The sequence below is a fragment of the Rhipicephalus sanguineus genome, chromosome 9, assembly GCF_013339695.2.
Source record: "Rhipicephalus sanguineus isolate Rsan-2018 chromosome 9, BIME_Rsan_1.4, whole genome shotgun sequence".
Classification (NCBI taxonomy): domain Eukaryota; kingdom Metazoa; phylum Arthropoda; class Arachnida; order Ixodida; family Ixodidae; genus Rhipicephalus; species Rhipicephalus sanguineus.
This window is the reverse complement of record NC_051184.2, coordinates 122,208,442-122,226,592: the sequence shown is the minus strand read 5'-3', so window position 1 is coordinate 122,226,592 and position 18,151 is coordinate 122,208,442.

Below are 18,151 nucleotides of genomic sequence, written 5' to 3'. Positions count from 1 at the left end.
AGGGATTGAAGTGGTCTCAAAGTCACTCATGGAAAGCAAGCAAAGACATGATGCTGAAGTTTACCTCTTGTTACTGAAATTAATCCTCACGCTTAATGAATTTATTCGTCCTGCTACCTACGAACGTTTGGCACTAGTATGGGAACCCTTCTTGAGCCAACATTCGCCAACATTTTTATGGGACAGTTCGAAGTAGAGCTGTTGAAATCATCTCCAGTAAAGATTCCTCCTATCTTCGATACATAGACGACATATTTATTATAGGGGAAGGTGGCGTGAGCGTACTAATCGCATTGACCACTGTCACAAATTTCACTGTAATATTAAATTTACCATGTACCATGCTTCCATTAAAATTAGCTTCCTAATTCCAAAATCCGAAATCCAACAGCCAGCATTACCTAGATTGCACTAGTCATCACCTGCGACACTGCAAACAAGGGACATTTGTCGAACATGCGAGGCGTATAAGGATCTGTAGCGACGACGCTGACTACGTTCACCCAGTGACTTGTTCAACCACAAGGAAACATTAATTGAAAAAAAATTATTCGCACGATGCTCTAGACAAGGTTTACAGCACAGCATGTAAATTAAATAGGAAATCAACACTAGCTAGAAGAGTCCCCGTTGCATAGCCAAACCAGCCGTTAATATTTATAACCAAATACTCTAATGCAAATAAGGCTACAACAGGGGCTAGTTGGTACGTCTCCGTCTTGTAGTGTGCTGCCAGGTATCAAATCGACTGAGGAAAAAAGGAGAGACGACGCAAAGGTGATCCTGTGTTGTCTCTCGTTTTTTTCCTCGGTCCGTGTTCTACCTGGCAGCGCATTACAAGATGAATATTGTACTGCGTTCCCAAACATGAATAATACCCACCGCAAGTATTCTTCAATATTAGCAAGCAACGAGCGCCTTACAAAAGCGTTTCCCGAAGAACCAAAGGTCGCGTATCGCCGCAGTAGGAATTTTAAGGAAAATTTAGTGCATGCAAAAGTAAACCCTCATTCTACTGCCCACATATTACCTTGTTCACATCAAAAATGTAGCACTTCCAAACATCTTCGAGATGACGGTATATTTAAAACCACCGAAAATGATTACCTCCATCATAGAAATTCTAGTTTTGCCTGCACAAGTTTAAACGCTATTTACATTATCTAGTGTTCATATTGTCACAAACAGTACACTGGTGAAACAGGACAGCCTCTTAATGTTAGATTAAACGGGCATCGCTCGGACACGGCGAAGAAGATAGCGAAAGCAGTGGCGCAGCATTTTACTGTGGCAGGCCACAACTTTGACGATCTCAAGCTTTACATACTTCCAACTTCCGGTTCCCGAGAGGCACAAAATATAAAGCGTCATACCTTATTCAAAGTTTAATACACTCCAACCAGCAGGTATAAACATTTCTAAGGGGGTGTGGCGATTGAACGAAAGGGGAAACGAAACCCGGACGTCTGGCTATGTCGAAGGAATGGAACAACTGAACGAGCCAACGACTGTGGCTGCTACTCGTGCCCCAATCCCCTTTCTTTTCTTTATTTCGTAAGAGGGAGCTCTTGAATCCATTCGTTGTGGTACATGCACAACGGAAACCAGTGAGAATTCAAGACTTCAAGACTTTATTGAGGTTGTTTACGATACACTTCATGTAAATTCACAACACTGATTAGACCTATAGCCATGGGCTAGTAGGGGGTCTAATGGAAGAAAGTATATTATGACGTCGCAGTATGACGTCGCAGTCGTAACGAGGTTTATTTGGTCGCGACCTCGAGAGCGAACAAGCGCCACGGCCACGATGATCCAGAGCACACACCCGAAGACGATGATGATGAAAGGCAAACGCGTGATGATGAGTGCACTAACGCAGCGATGAGGAAGTAGTGCATAATAGATGCCTAAAATATAAGCGCAATAACAAGTTGTGTAACAAATCAAAACATCATCCAAAGAAACCTATATTTAAGGAGAGGAAAGATGAGTATACAAAAAATTCATGAGGCTTAAGATGAAGTAGTGCGTAAATCATACGCATATTAGCACATACAGAAGTGTAGTCATTAGAACACTGTTTTCATTATGTACATCATTATATAAGCAAAACTAGCATAGGCGAAACATCAAAATATGCGTAAAAGGTTTGTGCATGGTTATGTTTTATGGTTCTTTACGGAGCAAATGTTTTTTAAATGCACGTGAGAAACCCTTTGTATCTTTTATCTGAAGTGGTATTTTATTCGATGCTTTAACTCCTGCGAACTGCCGTAAGCCTTCACCATAGACAATGCTGGTAGGTGGAAGATTAAAATTGCGTGATGTCATGCATCTAGTTACGCGGGAGGAGGAGGAAAATATTGGTATATCGAAAAGTACACTGTATGCAATGAAATTAATGACGGTAAATGCCATTTTATATTGCCGTATACGATCAAAAGGTAGAATTTCCAACTTGTGGAACAAAGGAGCGCTGTGTTGATCATAGGCAGCATTATCTGTTATTCTAAGGGCTCGCTATTGTAATATGCGGATAGGTTCAAGGTAAGTTTTATAGGTCTATGCCCATGAGTCTGCGCAGTATGATAGGTGACAACGAACAAATGCGAAATAAAGCACTCTGACAAAATCCCAATAAAATAATTTCTAGCAGCTAGTAGCATGCTGCAGCCGGATACTAGCTTAGTGCATACCGAATTTATATGTTTTTTCTATTGTAATTGGCTCTCAGATACTACACTTAGATATTTAAATTCTCTTACGTGCTCAAGTTGGCAGTTGTTGATTGTAAGCCGAAGGGACTCATCGTTTACCTACTGGTATTGGGAGTGAAAAATAGTAGACTTTGTTTTCTGTGTACTAAGTGTTCATTTATTTACTTTAAACCACATAGAAATATTATTAGCTCTTCGTCAGCTTTATATTCTAGGTCGGCTATGTTGTCGGCAGTAACTATTAAAGCTGTGTCGTCGGCGCAGATTAGCAAGTCAGCCGGCTTGAGTATGCATGGCAAGGCGTTCACCTATAGTGAATATAATAGAGGTCCGAGGACCGACCCCTGCGGTACCCTCATCTTTATGTGTAATAAAGAAAACGTAAGGTTTTGCATTTTGACCATTTGATGACGTCCATCAATGTAGCTGGATAATAAATACTTCGCGGCGGAATTCGTAGTCTTCTAATTTCACAAGTAGGATATCATGGTTAGCAGCATCAAACGCTTTCTTTAAGGCAATAAAAAGAACTGCTACAAGAAGATTGTTGTGTAATACCGTGTTAATCTTCTGTGATAACGATAATACAGCGGTTGATGTCGAATGATGTGATCTAAATCCAAGTTGCTCCGGGCAAAATGCACGATATTTTTCAAGGAATATACGCATTTGTTTTCCAGGAATATTCTCCAATATGGTATTTATAATGCTTAAAACGAATATAGGCAGTTTGTACACCGTCCCGTCTGTCCATAATACGTTCCACCACAAGAAAAAGGAATCCTGTACACGACCCCACCCTCACACGGCACAAACTTCTGGGCGTGCTTGATTTCACATTTCTGGGCGTGCTTCTGGGCGTGCTTAAACACGAGGCTTAAGGAACACAATGCTTCTTTGAAAACAGTGGCGAGCTCTAATCTGGCTTTGCACGTTCGTTCGTGTGGATGCTCCCCCGTTTTCACAGATACGAGGATTGTCTATAAGCACTGGCAACAGACTAATCGGGAGGTGGCAGAATCTCATCACATTGTTAAGGAAAAAGATAATTGTGTAAGCCAGGCGTCAGTTGATCTGTGCGACAAAGAATTTGATTTTCTGCGACAGGTGTTTCCATAATTTCATCTTACTCATCTTACTTAGACAAGACAGCGGCGGCAATCCTTGTCACGTGTGCTGCATTTGACGTTTACTTATATATGTGTGTGTGATGTGGAATAAACCTTTCAGCGCTTGTTGTGTGCGTCGTTTCCTCCGCTTTAGTGTGCTCGTTTTGTTGGTGCGCTGATATTTGAAGTATGAACTGATAAAGAGGGCTTCTAGATCTGGAGAACTGCAGTTCAGTGAGCGTATATATGTATATGCGCGGCTTTTTTTCACAAAAAGCGCCACTCGGGCCACCACGCGGACTTGAGTCGAGCTGACGGGATATGGTTTGGTACACGGGAATTGTAACACTCTCTCCTTTTTTTAACCACGTTTCTGTGGTTGCTGATACGTCGAAGAGGTTTGCAGGTTTAGGTAGGAAGACAAGAAGCAAGTTTAGGTTTTTCCTCATGCTACGGATTTTGTAGTGGAATATGCTAGTACATTTTTTCGTCGAGGAGTCGATCTACTTGAGCTACCGTAACAGCCATTTCTTTGGAATGCTCTGCAGCAGGCAATCAACATCAAGAGGAGCACCTACACTTAGTTTCGCGAGGTCATCCTCACCTCTAATGTGAATTACCTTCGAGTTTTCCGACTTCCTTGCCACAATTTTTCCTTCAGAAACCCAGACGAATCGCCTGTTATTCTCTTCCTTTCTCTTTATGGCCTTACCTAATATAATCTTATTTTCAAGACACAAATGCTCCTTCACGAACACGGGTTGATTTGTATTGAAACCAATCATCGACGTGTTCTTGCTGACTTTAATATGAGATCGCGTTTGGAGCGCGACAGAAACCTAACCACGACATTTGGGACATTGTTTGCCTTCGCCGCAACTCTGTGGACAACATCAATATCTTGGCCGGTGACCTCAACATGTAGTCAGCAATCTTTTCCATAATCTCCACTAGGTTTTCCTTCTCAGCACAGGGAACACCTTTCAGTTCAATGTGGTTACGTCTTGAGTACTGCTGTAGATCTATCAGCTGTTTCCTTGTGTAACTTAGATCGTTCTTCATTTGTGCAGAATTAGGCCCTTCTCACAAATATTTTTAACCCCGCATATCCCCGTGACATTATTATTATCATGTGGTGCTTCCGTCGGCCAACCACGATTCAGGGAAACGTGTACCTATCTTCTATCCTTCGACGAGGATAACCCCCCCCCCCCCCGAGCCCCCGCCGACCCGGCTTCCTTTTTTTTTTCACAGAATATTTCTTTTGAGACAGTAGGATTGGGCGTGTTGGTATAACATGACAAAGAGTGCTTAACAGCGCAAATGACCGGAGGGGATAGAAGAGACGAGACAGAGCGCTGAACTCTGTCAGCGTTCTGTCTCGTCTCTTCTATCCCCTCCGGTCGTTTGCGCTGTTAAGCACTCTGTCATTTCTTTTGACTCACCAAATTCAGCCACCGTTCTCGACCCCCCCCCCCGCTTCTGCGTTGGCCCTCTCCTGCTCCTTTTTTGGGTTAGAGAAGAGGGTACGAAGCACATAACACAGACGCGCTAAGGAGAGCAGTTGCGGCCTTGAAGAAGACAAGTTCGCTTGGCTAAACGTCGGCTCCAGCGCGTTGGCAAATTTTTCATCCCTTCAAACTTCCATCTTTCCCTGAACTTCAGCGGTTTTGAAGCTGAACTGAGCTTGGCGCTCGTGTGTTGATTTAGGCATAATGAAGTATCAATATTTCAAGAACCTACTCTTTCCATTTCCTGTAGGTCAACCATGAGGGCTATCACAAATACAGATGTTTTTATGGGTATCGTAATTAAAGCTCTACGGTTGGGCATTTCTTATAGAGCGGTAGTGATGAAAAATCGTTGAACAGGGAATGTCTCTGGAACCTAAGTTTCAACAAGTCATCAACGTTGGCTCCAGCGACATTGTCCCTTCAAGTATATTTCATCACTTCAAGTCGCCATTTTCCCCTAACCTTATGTCTCTTTTAGTTTCTGTAGACTCTATTTGTCAAGGCCATTATCCTTACCATACAAGCTTTGCATCTTTGATAACACGCACTGTCGTTGCCACTGACTCTCATTAGGATGAGTGTACAGCTGCCAGAAACGATAACGTGATAGTTCGTTCAAATGCAGCTTCCTGTAAACATGAATACTTAGCTGCTCGCAACTTTATAGAAATAAAATTTACCAGTAAGGTACTTTCGCGCTAAAATATTGCTGTTTACATATAACAAAGCAGAGAACTGGGCTAGTTCGTATGGATACATAATTAGCGGGAAGCGCGTTCCCCGGGATTTATAATTTTCATGCGCTGTAATTCTATACGGCCCCGAAAATGGAAACGCTTTTTAGGTCGGTACAACAAAATAACGCAACTCTTCGACTAATATCTCTTGGAGCGGTTAGCTGGGCAAGTCGGCAAACTAAAGCTTGATGCATTTCCAGCGCTTAAAGGTAATAGGAAAAGCCTCGTGCACAGAATTCTTATACTGTTCTTATGTCTCTCTTTGTCTGCGCGTTTTTCCCAATGCTCTTATTGCTACAAATTCATTTAGCTTAATTGTTTTTTACTTTACACAGCCATGTGTGTTTGGGGACAGACATCGCGCCATCTTTGAACCTTTTTCACCATAGGCAACTATCAGGCGGCACACAGTGCACCACAAGTAAAATGCAAAGCCATCGACGAATCTCGGTGTCGTAGACGTGCGATGACTGCGCATATCGGAAATAAAAAAGTGTAATTAAAGCGCGAATTCGCGACTTCAGTGTAAATTTCTCTGCCATAAAGGCACACTTCAAGAAATACAACACACTTGTGCCGATTTTTTTTTCTAAAAATTGAGTTTAGCGAAAATTCTTTCCATTGTGGCTGCCGCACGTTCCTGTTGGGATTAACGAGGTCGCAGCGTAGTGATGGGGACCAGCCGCGCAGACATTCAGAACCGAACTGCGCGTGCCAGGCCTGCGCCTTGACCACGCGCCACCCATCTTTGCTGCTCCCTTCTGCACTGTCTGAGGGCACGAAGCTTACCGTCCGTGCGTTGCGGCGTCGCAGGGCGCTACATTCCCTTGTCTTGCTCTAGTGACCACAAAAAAGTGCTATTCAAAAGACGCCAAGGAATAGGATCACAAAAACAGCTTTGCGCGCATTGAAAAGCGCAGCGGACGGCAGTTTCCAGGACAAGCGGGGGAACTTATGGTGCTTTCACAAACTCGTGCCTCAGGTAGCGGCGATGTGCCGTCCAGCTGATTTAGTGGAGGTCAGTGTTCATGTCTCGGGTCGGATATTTCTAAAAGTTTTTGGTACTCATGAAAGAATGCTCACGTGTTTCAGAATATTTGGTAAATGTGTAGTGACTCACTCCGAATATGGTCGAATGTAGTCGCTTGAAATCGTCACGGAGCGTCCGATTCTTGTGGTGTGCAACGAAGAGTTTTCGAGTTTCCGTCAGCTCTCCTCTCAGGTCTCCAGACGACTGCTGCGTTGAACAGAAGGAGCTCGCGGTGCCTTCCTGCGCACCTGCGTGCAATTAAACTTGAGACTATTGTTTTTGCAAGATACACCTTTCTTTTGCCTATAAGAGCAACGGCTTTTGCATCAGCGATTGTAACGAAAAAAAAAAACGCATTTCTGTTCGAATTACGACGAACATCCACAACAGCAATCGACGCGCATCACTAGCCCATTACGGATTCTTTTGTGATTTGGACAGCATTACAACGTCGCAACAGTCGAAATTCAAAATATGCGTTTTAATTTACCATTGAAGATGTCACAGCGATATAACTTGCGCAGTCACATAAGATCGACAAACGCGTATTATTCACTCTTAAAAAACAAGGGTGTCTGTACTGATTGTTACGTTACTGAGCGCCACTTGGTGGACGATGACTGAACCACACGAATACAAGCGAGTCTTGGTCCTCCACATGGTGCGCAGTAACGTAACAATGAATAGATACCAACTAGCCCAAACAAGTACCCTTACATGTCTGTACTGACTACCTTTGCGTGGTTATCGCTTTGCTACACATGCAACGACACATTCAACGACCATTTTGGGGTGTCAAACGACTCCCTTCGTTCTTCGGATGAATGACTCCCTTCTTCACAAGCAGAGAGAGTAATTACTGCATTAACATGCATTATTGAAGTACATTTCTTCTACAGTGGGCCCTTTCTTTTGTGTTCAACCAACAAACTGTCAAGTGTTATCTATAGTGAGTGTGATTGCTGCTTCGAACTGCCGTGCAAGATTTTTTGGTTTTTGCATGAAAAGAAATCTACTGCCAACAGAGATCATCCCTCTGTTTGGTCACGTTTTGCATTTGGTTGGCCAGGTGAAGAGGATCTGTAGAATCCTGAAATCTGGGCTTTGGCGACAATTTCGGCTGTTGAACGACTGGTAACGGGTGCTTGCCTACCAAACAGTTCCCGAGTGGATTGGTGAACAGAAGCTGCGGTCTTATCGGCAACAGACAGCCCAAACGGTGGAGTTCTGGTGGAAGTGTGTTCTACTACGCCTACCCAATGATAAACGACGAGGGAGGCCTCATGGTGGTGGCCTTTTTGTTTTAGGCGACACTGAACTTCCAGCGAACATAAGTGACATCCTGAAGAAAGGCCCAAAGTATGCTTTGCAGCCTAAGGTGCTGGCGCATGAATTGCTGTCGTTGAATCGTCAAGTAGCGAGGAAGGCGAGTAACGACGACCGCGAAAGGTGTCTCCTGGATGGTGTCGACTGCTTGTTGCGAACTGCTAATCGGACCCAAGTTCGCGTAGGTGGGGGATCGATGGGGTTACAGATGAAAGTCGGAGCGGTTGTCTCGTACTTCAAACAGAATGAGTTCATGCTTTTGCAAGCGGACAAGGAGGAAGGCTTCGCCGTTCTTCCGGCTGGGATGTTTCATGAGAAGGCCGCTCAAGCTGTCTCCAAGAACTTTGTACCGAGGAAAGTGAAAACTATCAAGGTAAAAACTCGAGCTCTAGAACTGTGCAAAGATTTGGCACTAGAGAGACTGTCACGTGCTGTTAAGAACTGCAAGAGTAATAGCCTAGAACTGTTCTTTTCTGTTAAAACGCATAAAGTTGACAAGCCCTTAAGGCGCATAGTTAGCGAAAGGGGTACCTGGCAACGGGAAATCAGCACCTTCCTTATGAAGTGCTTGAAGTCATTAAGGATTGAAGATCCTTTCATGATTAAGAACTCGGGAGAAGTGGTCACGTTCTTAAAAGATTCGTCTTGTGTTGGTTACACTGTCTCATTTGACATTGAGAACTTGTTCTTTTCTACTCCCCATCAAGCCCTGTTTTGTGCCGTTAGATCATGTGTCGAAAGTAATGGTGTCGTACAGTTGCAGAACACCAGCGGTCTGACCCTAAATAATTTTTTGTTACTTCTGGAATTTTACCTTGATTCAATATATGTTACTTTGGGCAACCAGGTTTTTGTTCAACGGGAGGGCATATGTATTGGTTCGTGCGTGGCGCCTGTACTAGCTGATATTTTCTTGGCCAGTGTTGATCGTGATTTGGTGTGCTCTTTGGACCAGGATATAGTGCTAAAAGTTTTTAGATATGTAGATGACTACCTGATACTTTTTAAAGAACAACCTGGTTTGACTCTCACTAATTCAGTGCAAGATATTTAGCGATCTTTTAACGACAAGGGAGAGGTTTAACCTTCACCTTCGAACTACCGGACGAGAATATAATTCAGTTTTTAGATATTAACCTCTCTTTGACACCAGATCACACGTGCTGGATGTACTCACCGCGAGCCAGAAAAGGCCTGTTATGGTACGATTCTGCGTATTCCAAGACAGTTAAACGGGCCATTGGCATGTTTTGTTTGAAGGGAGCCTTAGAAAAGTCATGTGTTCACCTGGTACATGACAGCCTGAACATTCCGATTGCCAGGTTGATGAATGCTGGTTATCCTACGGCAGTCGCGGTTGCTGTGGCGGAGAAGCTCCTGCAGAGGTACAAGGCTAGTGCGATTCAGGGTTGTCAAAGTCGTGAAAAAATGCGACCGGCAGTTGTCCCCGATATCCATAGGGTGCCACATAACCTGAAGAATGTTGCCAATCGTCATGGTGTGCGGTGGTGTTTTCTGCCCCATGCAAACTGGCGTCACTATGCCCCCGCATCGCCTCTGGAAATAGGAGCGTGCAAGCTTGCACTAAAAGCCACGCCACTCAGTTCGTCGAGTGCTCGACGGGGGTGGTATATGAAATCCCTCTGACGTGCGGGAAAGTATACATCGGTCAAACGGGGCGGTGTATAAATGAACGACTGACACCAGCCTTTGATAAAGAACGGACAAGGTTCTAATTTGCCTATTCACTGCAGCGCATGCCCGTCGGCTGCCTGTGGCAAACCGTGCAAGCCTTTGCTGGCAACAACTAAAATCTTGAGGCGTAGTCAGAACCAGTTGCCACGTGAACTTGCTGAGGCTTTCTTCATCAAGAAAAAAAAAGACATTTGCGTCAGTGATACCTCCGTAACATTGTACGATAATCAAGGCAGGTTCCTCGCATGCGCATAGATCATTTTGCAGTTTGTGGCGCATAAATATGCGTTTTGTTTTCAAGAAAAATCATTCGCGAGTCTGCGCCCGTCCTCGTTCACTTCCTTGTCCGTGTTTACTTTGCGCAGCACCTTGTTTCATGATGTACGACCGACTCGCCCAGCAGCATGCATTATTGATTTATTACTCCCAACGCGGGAGTCCACACGACTACACCATGCTTTCCCGCTAGTACGGCTTGGTAGGCAAGGTGAACCCATTGCAATGATAACGCTGACCCCCACTCCAGCTTTGCTTTGGCTCCATTGTCCTTAAGGACCGTGGTGTACATGACTCCCCTGGCAAGAGTCAGTATGACTACTTCGTGGTACTCAATGAGGCACCCTGAAACAAATAATAATTTTCTTTTCTTCTTGGTCAATATTGTTGAAACTTGTTGACCTTACGTTTTTTTATGTGCCGATTACAAATATGAAATTTTCTTTCCAGACCGAACGCAGTTTTAAGAAACAACATTTTTATGTGTTTTGATGAGCGAGCCTTTCCAAAGATGGAGAGGTACAAAGTAAATCAAAATAGCGATATAATTAGGGGATACAAACTGTATGCAATAGGGGATATTCAAAATGAACAGCGCCATCTGTCCACAATCCAGTAAGCTCGATCCTCCATGTTTGTTGGGCGCGAAAACGAAACCAGTCGCATATCGCAGCCTTTCAGGTGCTTGTTGCTGATTATTTGTCAATCGTTCTGCGATGACTTCCCAACGCTTCATGCGCTGTTCAGGAAACGAGGGAGCCCTGACAATGCCAGGCACAAGGTAGCAATAATTTTAATTGAACTTATCAGTTAAATGAACGAAGAAAAATGATATACCGACGCGAACTTTTTTCCTCAACAAGATCGGCACTGTGTTTAAGTTCGGAAATGACCGGCTCTTTAACCTCAGTTCTTATTTCTCCGTTCAATTTAGTTGCTCGCCTGCAACATAAGCTACACTTACAGAACAATATATTACGATATACGCATTTTAAAACAGACGGCCGACGTCGCACGCGCGCGAGAGAGCGTAATTGACGAACATTAGCTTATTGGTGTCGGAGATCGACCAAAGCAATGATTTACGTATATAAACGTCTGTAGGCAGTGCCACAGACGCTGCTGGGTGCGTCCGCGGTAAGTCAGTGCCGCCACTCGAGACCCGATCGCAAAGATCCACACAGCCATCGCTTTGCAAGCTTCGCAAGGCAGTGTGCGCCGAAGTACATAGTCCGCACGCCGCGTCTGCCCTTCGCTTTACACCACCTTATCCCTCAGCTTTTATTTTTCTCTTGCTTCCTTCGGTTAGGGTGCGCTGCGAACACGGATCGATTTACGGAGCCGTACTACAGATGGAGCTGTTTGTTCGGTAGATCTAGGTGCATCGGGCAGATCATCGTGCTCACGTTTCCGCAGATCGCGGGCACTTGTATGCTTCTACGCTGTTCGCAATAGCGCGCGGCGCGCGATAATGCACGCCTGCGCGGCATGCAAAAGCAAAGAGCGCAATATTTTAAAAAGATATGTCAGTGAACGCACACGTATAGCTTTCAAGAAAACCAGAACGACAGTACTAAATGCGCGCGATAGATTACGACCACAAGGCATTATAAACAACCAGTGTGCATTAAAACAGCCTTACTCGGGCCGCTCTCTCTGTACACAGTTCAAACGCGCGATCAGTATTTTTGTTCGGTTTGCGGCGCACCGCTCATGCACATGTCCATGCCTTGTTCATTTCGAAAAACTACGACACACGCTATTGCGAAGGCTGTAGAGATACACGTGGCTAAAGAAATGAGTCGAGGAACGCAGCACAGCGTTGCACAGGTCGCGCAGAAACAACGTGGTTTCAATATCTAACGCGTGTTTATAATCGCAGTGGGGAATACAATGCAGATGTATTGCTGTGCAAGGTTATCTTAGAAGTTTGAGAGTCAGATCTCCTCTGCAATGAACACTTTTCTTGACCGCTTACCTCAGATCGGAAGCACACGCCACTAGAGAACAGCAGTTCGGCTTTGCGAAGCGATGCGCCTCGTGCAGCTGCCGTCCGGATGAGTTTTGCAGCGCGCAGAGCTCCGATATTGCGTTCCCGTCGATTTGTGGCAGTACATTGAGGTTCACTGACCGTTCGGCGCTGGACGACGAAAGAAACGGCCGTATTTTCGTGGTCCGAAAGCTGCGCCAACGACTGCGGCTCAGCCTCTCCGTGGCCTCTCCTTATGGAGACGCTAGCAGATCTACGACGATTCCACAAAGGCGCCCAACAAAAAATGGCGGACGCGCCAAGTGTTGCCAGAACACCAAGCATTATGAATATCCCCTATTGTTTTAAACGAGTTTACTGCGCTGTTCTGTCATAATGTTCATGAACCCACTAGCCCACCAACGTACCCTTGCTTTAAACCCGTTTGACTTAAACGTTACTTAATGTTGGACTCTCGTGAGCGAAGCATCACCTACACATAAACTTACTCGTCAATGTTCAGCATAGAATAATTTTGTTAAGTGGGTTTAGAACATGCATTCTGGTTCTGTTGCATACAGTCCTAGCTTCATATTATTGTGACATGCCTATTTTGTAACTCGTTCAGGTTAAGAAAACAGGTTGCTCCTAACTTGGCACATGAAATGTTTGACATACAGGGTTTTTGTGGGCAATACAGATTTTTTATAAATGTCCTATGACAGTAAGGCATTTGTCGTTTTCACAGACGAACTCCACGTAGTGGCAGAAAAACATTGCCGCAGTTAAAATGACACTGCGGCTACTTAACAAAAACTCGTTAATTACCTTTTAAATTATTTTCTTGAGGGCAGATGTTTATAATAAAAAGTTGCAGTGCGTGCCAATTAATGGCAGACCTATTTTTTAGTAATCACAAAGGTGCACGTAGTTCGAGATATTCGTCATCGAATTTCAAGGGCGAAATCGAAGGTGACCGCACGAAGCGCGACCGTTCTGCTACGTCAGATCGGAACTACCCGTCATGAGGGAGTGACTAAATTTGAATGAAGGTGCGCCGTGACCGTAGGTTTTCGTGAAAAGCCGCAAGTCATCTCAATAATGCCCGCGCATCGCCATACTTTTGCGCGTAGCGTTTGGTGCTTATCCGTTTCTTTCGAACTGTGCCCAAGAAAACACTAAGATCAATCTTTTCATTGTCTGGGCAGCATAAAACTGCGGCGCTTCTTCTTGCAGACCGCCAAAATAGCCTTTCGCGCCTCTTTACAGTGTAAGAAAGAGAGAGATAAGCACCACCCAACGCACGGGAACACTAAGCTGTGTACTTGTGTATTTCAGAATGGCTACCGATTTTATTGACCTGATTCAGCTTTGGCGCGCCTTCATTCAAATTGTGTCACTTCCCTGTCCAAGTCCTTCCGGTGTTCCGCCGCACTTTGTGCGCGCCGGGCGCGATCAGTTTCGATTTCGCCCTTTATCTTCGATGATGAATAATAAATATTTCGAACTATGTGCAACTTTTGTTATTTCTAAAAAACGACTATGCGATAAATTATCACGCACTGCAACTGCCTAATATATATAATGAACTGCACTCAAGTGAATATTGAAACAGTTATTTACCAGTTTTTTTTTAATCAGTCGCGTGAATGTCACTTTAGCTTCTGGAAAGTATTTGCGCCTCGACATATAGTTCATGTGCGAAAAAGGCAGGAGCATGACTGTCACAGAATTTTTATAAAAATCTGTGTTGTGTAAAAAAAGACACCCTGCATTTAATGCGACATATACTAGTACAAAAATATTAGCGTATTCAAGATCAGTATACAAATACACATAAACGAAGCAAGTTTTATAGAAATTGATCAGGAATATGAAAAGAAGCTTCAAAGCAGAGCGAATAGCATTGGGGTTTTTATCTGACAATCAAAGAAAGTTGGTGCCGCTACCTTTCGTTACTCAACAAGGCCCTTCCACCGGGGTTGTCGAATGACTTAGTTACTCAAACAGGAACATAGTGGGGGATGCATGAAAGCCGCGACTAGTTTTTTTAGCAACTTTACAGTGGTGCACTCGATTCCTCCTTGGGAAATAAAATATTACTCAAAAGTTATATCCATGAGTCTCACAATTGCCGTGACTCGCGTAAAACACGAATAAAAGTTTGTTCAAGAAGGAAGTAAGGCATGCGACACGGAAAGAGACGAGATGACGACAGCTCAAACGCCAGCATTTGGCTTGTTCGCAAATTTTCTCTTTAGCTGAAAACAAGCTAAAATTCTTGTCATTTGAGAAATTATTCTTTAAATCAGTTTTCAAACCCTTCATGCCATTCCAACATGTGCACATTGTACTGACAAGCTACTGTTTTATGAATAAGGACCTAAACTAAACTATAGGCACAACATTGTATATATCTATATCTATATATATATATTGTAGAGCCGGGTTGTACGAGACGGACACGTCTTTTCAGTAACAACGTCTAGTTTATTCTGCCCAACAAGACAGACGAAAGTAGAGCAAGTGCACGCAGTGCGCGGAAGTGGAAAGAGGGACAAAGAAAAGGGAGCTCGCGGTCCGGCACCGACCCGAGGCGTCCCGCAGAGTTTTTACGACCGCGGGGGTGTGCGACGGTGGCCGCGTCGCTACAGAGCCGTCAAACCACCCGTCGCGTCACCGTCACGTCAAAAAAAAACGTACAGCAGACGCGACGTAGCAGTGTACGAACAGACGACTGCGGTTGCAGCGTCGACAGCAGCTGGGCTCTCCTCCTCGCACCACAAACACACACACACAAAAACAACCACTGACACTGGTGTACTTGTCCCCCCGTTTTATGGCCCATGCGCGTTCAGTGTTCCAAGGCCACGGACCCGGGGACCGTATGTTAGACGCGTGGCTCTTCTAAGCTCTCGGAACTCTAAACGTAAACTCAAACGCGGCTGGTGAACACAGTTGTGGATTCGGATACGACAGTGGCTTTTGCGCAGCCAATTTTTGCGCAGCACTGGTCTGACGGTCCCGACGTGGGAGTCGCCCGCTGCGCGTTGACGCGCGCCTTGCAGGACCCAGATAAAGTTTTTCAACCAACCAACCCCTGTTGCCAGCTTTTGCTTTGTAAAATCGCCAAATTTAGAGGCCGGCTTCCTAATTTCTGATTGGTCCGTTTTCTAGGGCCGGGGCTCCGTCCCCGTGCCGGCGACGGAAACGTAGAGCACTGCCCTACGTCGCCGTCAACCGGTTTTCCCGGGGAAAACGTCTCGGAAATCATCTCCCCTGACGGAAATCGGTGCCGTGACGGTGACGGGACGGGGCGTTTGACGGCTGTGTGAACGAGCCCTGGAGAGGAAGCTGGTGCGACGAGCGATTTTCAGTTCACTTGTCATCCCAGTGAACGCAGCGCAGTGGTGGTGGCGGGAGGCACGGTGGAGAGGAGGAGCCGTCGTGTCCAGCGGAGGGAGGCACGGCGAGGTAATTAATCGCGGGTGTCTCGCTGAACGCTGGCTTGAGTCGCTCAAGCGCGATTCGTGTCCCGTTCATGTCGACGACGAAGCTGGCAGGCCAGCGCTCCAACACACGGAAGGGGCCGAGGTAGTGTGGTTGAAGCGGGGCGCGCACAGGGCCCTAACGCACAAACACATGTGTCACTGTTTTTAGGTCCTGAGCGATGTACGCTGCACGTGGCTGGCTGCGTGTAGGCTGCGGACGAATGGGTCGAAAGACGTCGCGCAGCTGGTTGACGTATTCAGTGGTTGTTAGCTTGTTGGCGCTGCCGCTATCTTCTCACCTGTGTCGATTGCTTCACCCGCTGGCCCGAAGCGACGCCTACGCCCTACATGTCTGCAGCTACAGTCACAACAGCTTTTGTTTCCAGCTGGATATCCTGTTTTGGCTGTCCAACAATGATTGTATCTGACCATAGTCGCCAGTTCGAATCTTTGCTCTTTTCGGAGCTTCTGAAACTTCTTGGTATTTCAGGCCTACGAACAGCGTCATGCCATCCGCAAGCAAACGCCTCGCCAACAGATTCCATCGTCATCTCAAGGCAGCACTCACGGCGTACAGTTGCCCCGACAAGTGTATATATATATATATATATATATATATATATTATATATATATAATATATATATATATATATATATATATATATATACACCTCCACCCAGCACCTGCACCAAATATAAAGGCGATTTATTGAGTGTGTAGCTGGTCGCTGGTCGCGCAATGCACCGAGAGCAGTTCGCTAGCTCGAGCCTCTGCTGCACACTCGATGATGCTGCCTCTGCGCCAGAGTACTTCCTCTTCGTTACAATATATATATATATATATATATATATATATATATATTGTTTATCAGTGGTACAGAGAGTTCTGTACAGAACTCAAATACAGAAACACCTCCAGAAATACAGCGAGAGACATTACCGTCAGAATGTGTGAGATATGAAAAGCAATAGTTTCGCTAATATCGCTCATTACTAGACCTGGCATAAACATGGAATAGCCACTTGCCTCATGAAATGGAATCAATGGCCAACCATCAAACACACTTCTTTGCGACATCCATTACGCATTTTATGTGGCATACAACGCAAAACATGCAACATATCTAGTTATCATGTAGCACAGCATTCTCATGTAGTCATAAGAGGTGCAGGACCCCAATAGGTGACACAGCTTGCGTGGATGAGCCTGGCAGTGTCGTGTTCTTAGACCATGGCAGGAGGCATTCTTGCGAAGAGGACAGCACGTTGCACTGGAATAGACTGGGCGCAAACAGACGACACACAAGACGACTACGCGAGCGCTCTGATTGCACTGATGAGCGCAGGTTATTGAACTGATTCGAGGTAACTCCTCACGAACAGACCTTAAGCGTAGCTATTCCACATTGTTGGAGACGTCTTCACTTCCTCGAAACACGAAGTGTCCAAGGAGGCTGCCTGGCCAAGTGCAGCAGCAGTGCTTGTACGTGTAGTCTGCAAGCAACCTGAAGTATACAAGTGCAGCAATACAAACACAGGATGACAGGCAGATCCATCACCTTTTAATCTGATAAGGGCAGCGTTCACACACAAAATTCCATTAAGTGTCAGGGCAATTACCAAAAGCGGGGATGCTCATTAAGTTTGCTGTTCTTTGAGGGTATCCTACTGCTTTCGCCAGCTGCAACTGTTTCCACTGCATGACCTCCGCACAATCAACAGGGTGCTTTTTTAGGCAATACACATTTAATAATCTGAATTGTATAACAGTCAAGCTGCAGTCGTTTTCGCGCACCTAGTCTATGTCAAGACGTAAATAGTTTGCTGCAACTAAAATGACATCGACGAGATTAATTAACGAAAACTAGTTAATTTAAATGTTAATTACTAACTTGAGGGCAGCTTATATTAGAAAGTGCCAATGCAGGCCAATTTATGGCATACGCATTTTTTACAGCGAAAGCTGTTATGAGATCATTTCACCGGCCGTTTTTGGCGCCGTAGTTGTCCGCCGCCGCCGCCGCCGCCGCCGCCGCCGGTGTCCGTAACCAGTATCGCTCGAAATAAGAAAAAAAAAACGAAATAAGAAGAAAAAAATCCCAGGATGGAACGAGGTTCGAACCTGGGCTCTCTGCGTGGGAGCCCAGTATTCAACCTCTGAGCCATGCCGGTGCTTGAAACTGCTTTGCAAAAAGGTCCTATACAGGCTTCATGTCGGGAAGGAACCACATTAGCTTATGTAATACAGCGTGGTAGAAGAGTAAAATAAGCACCAAGCGTCGCA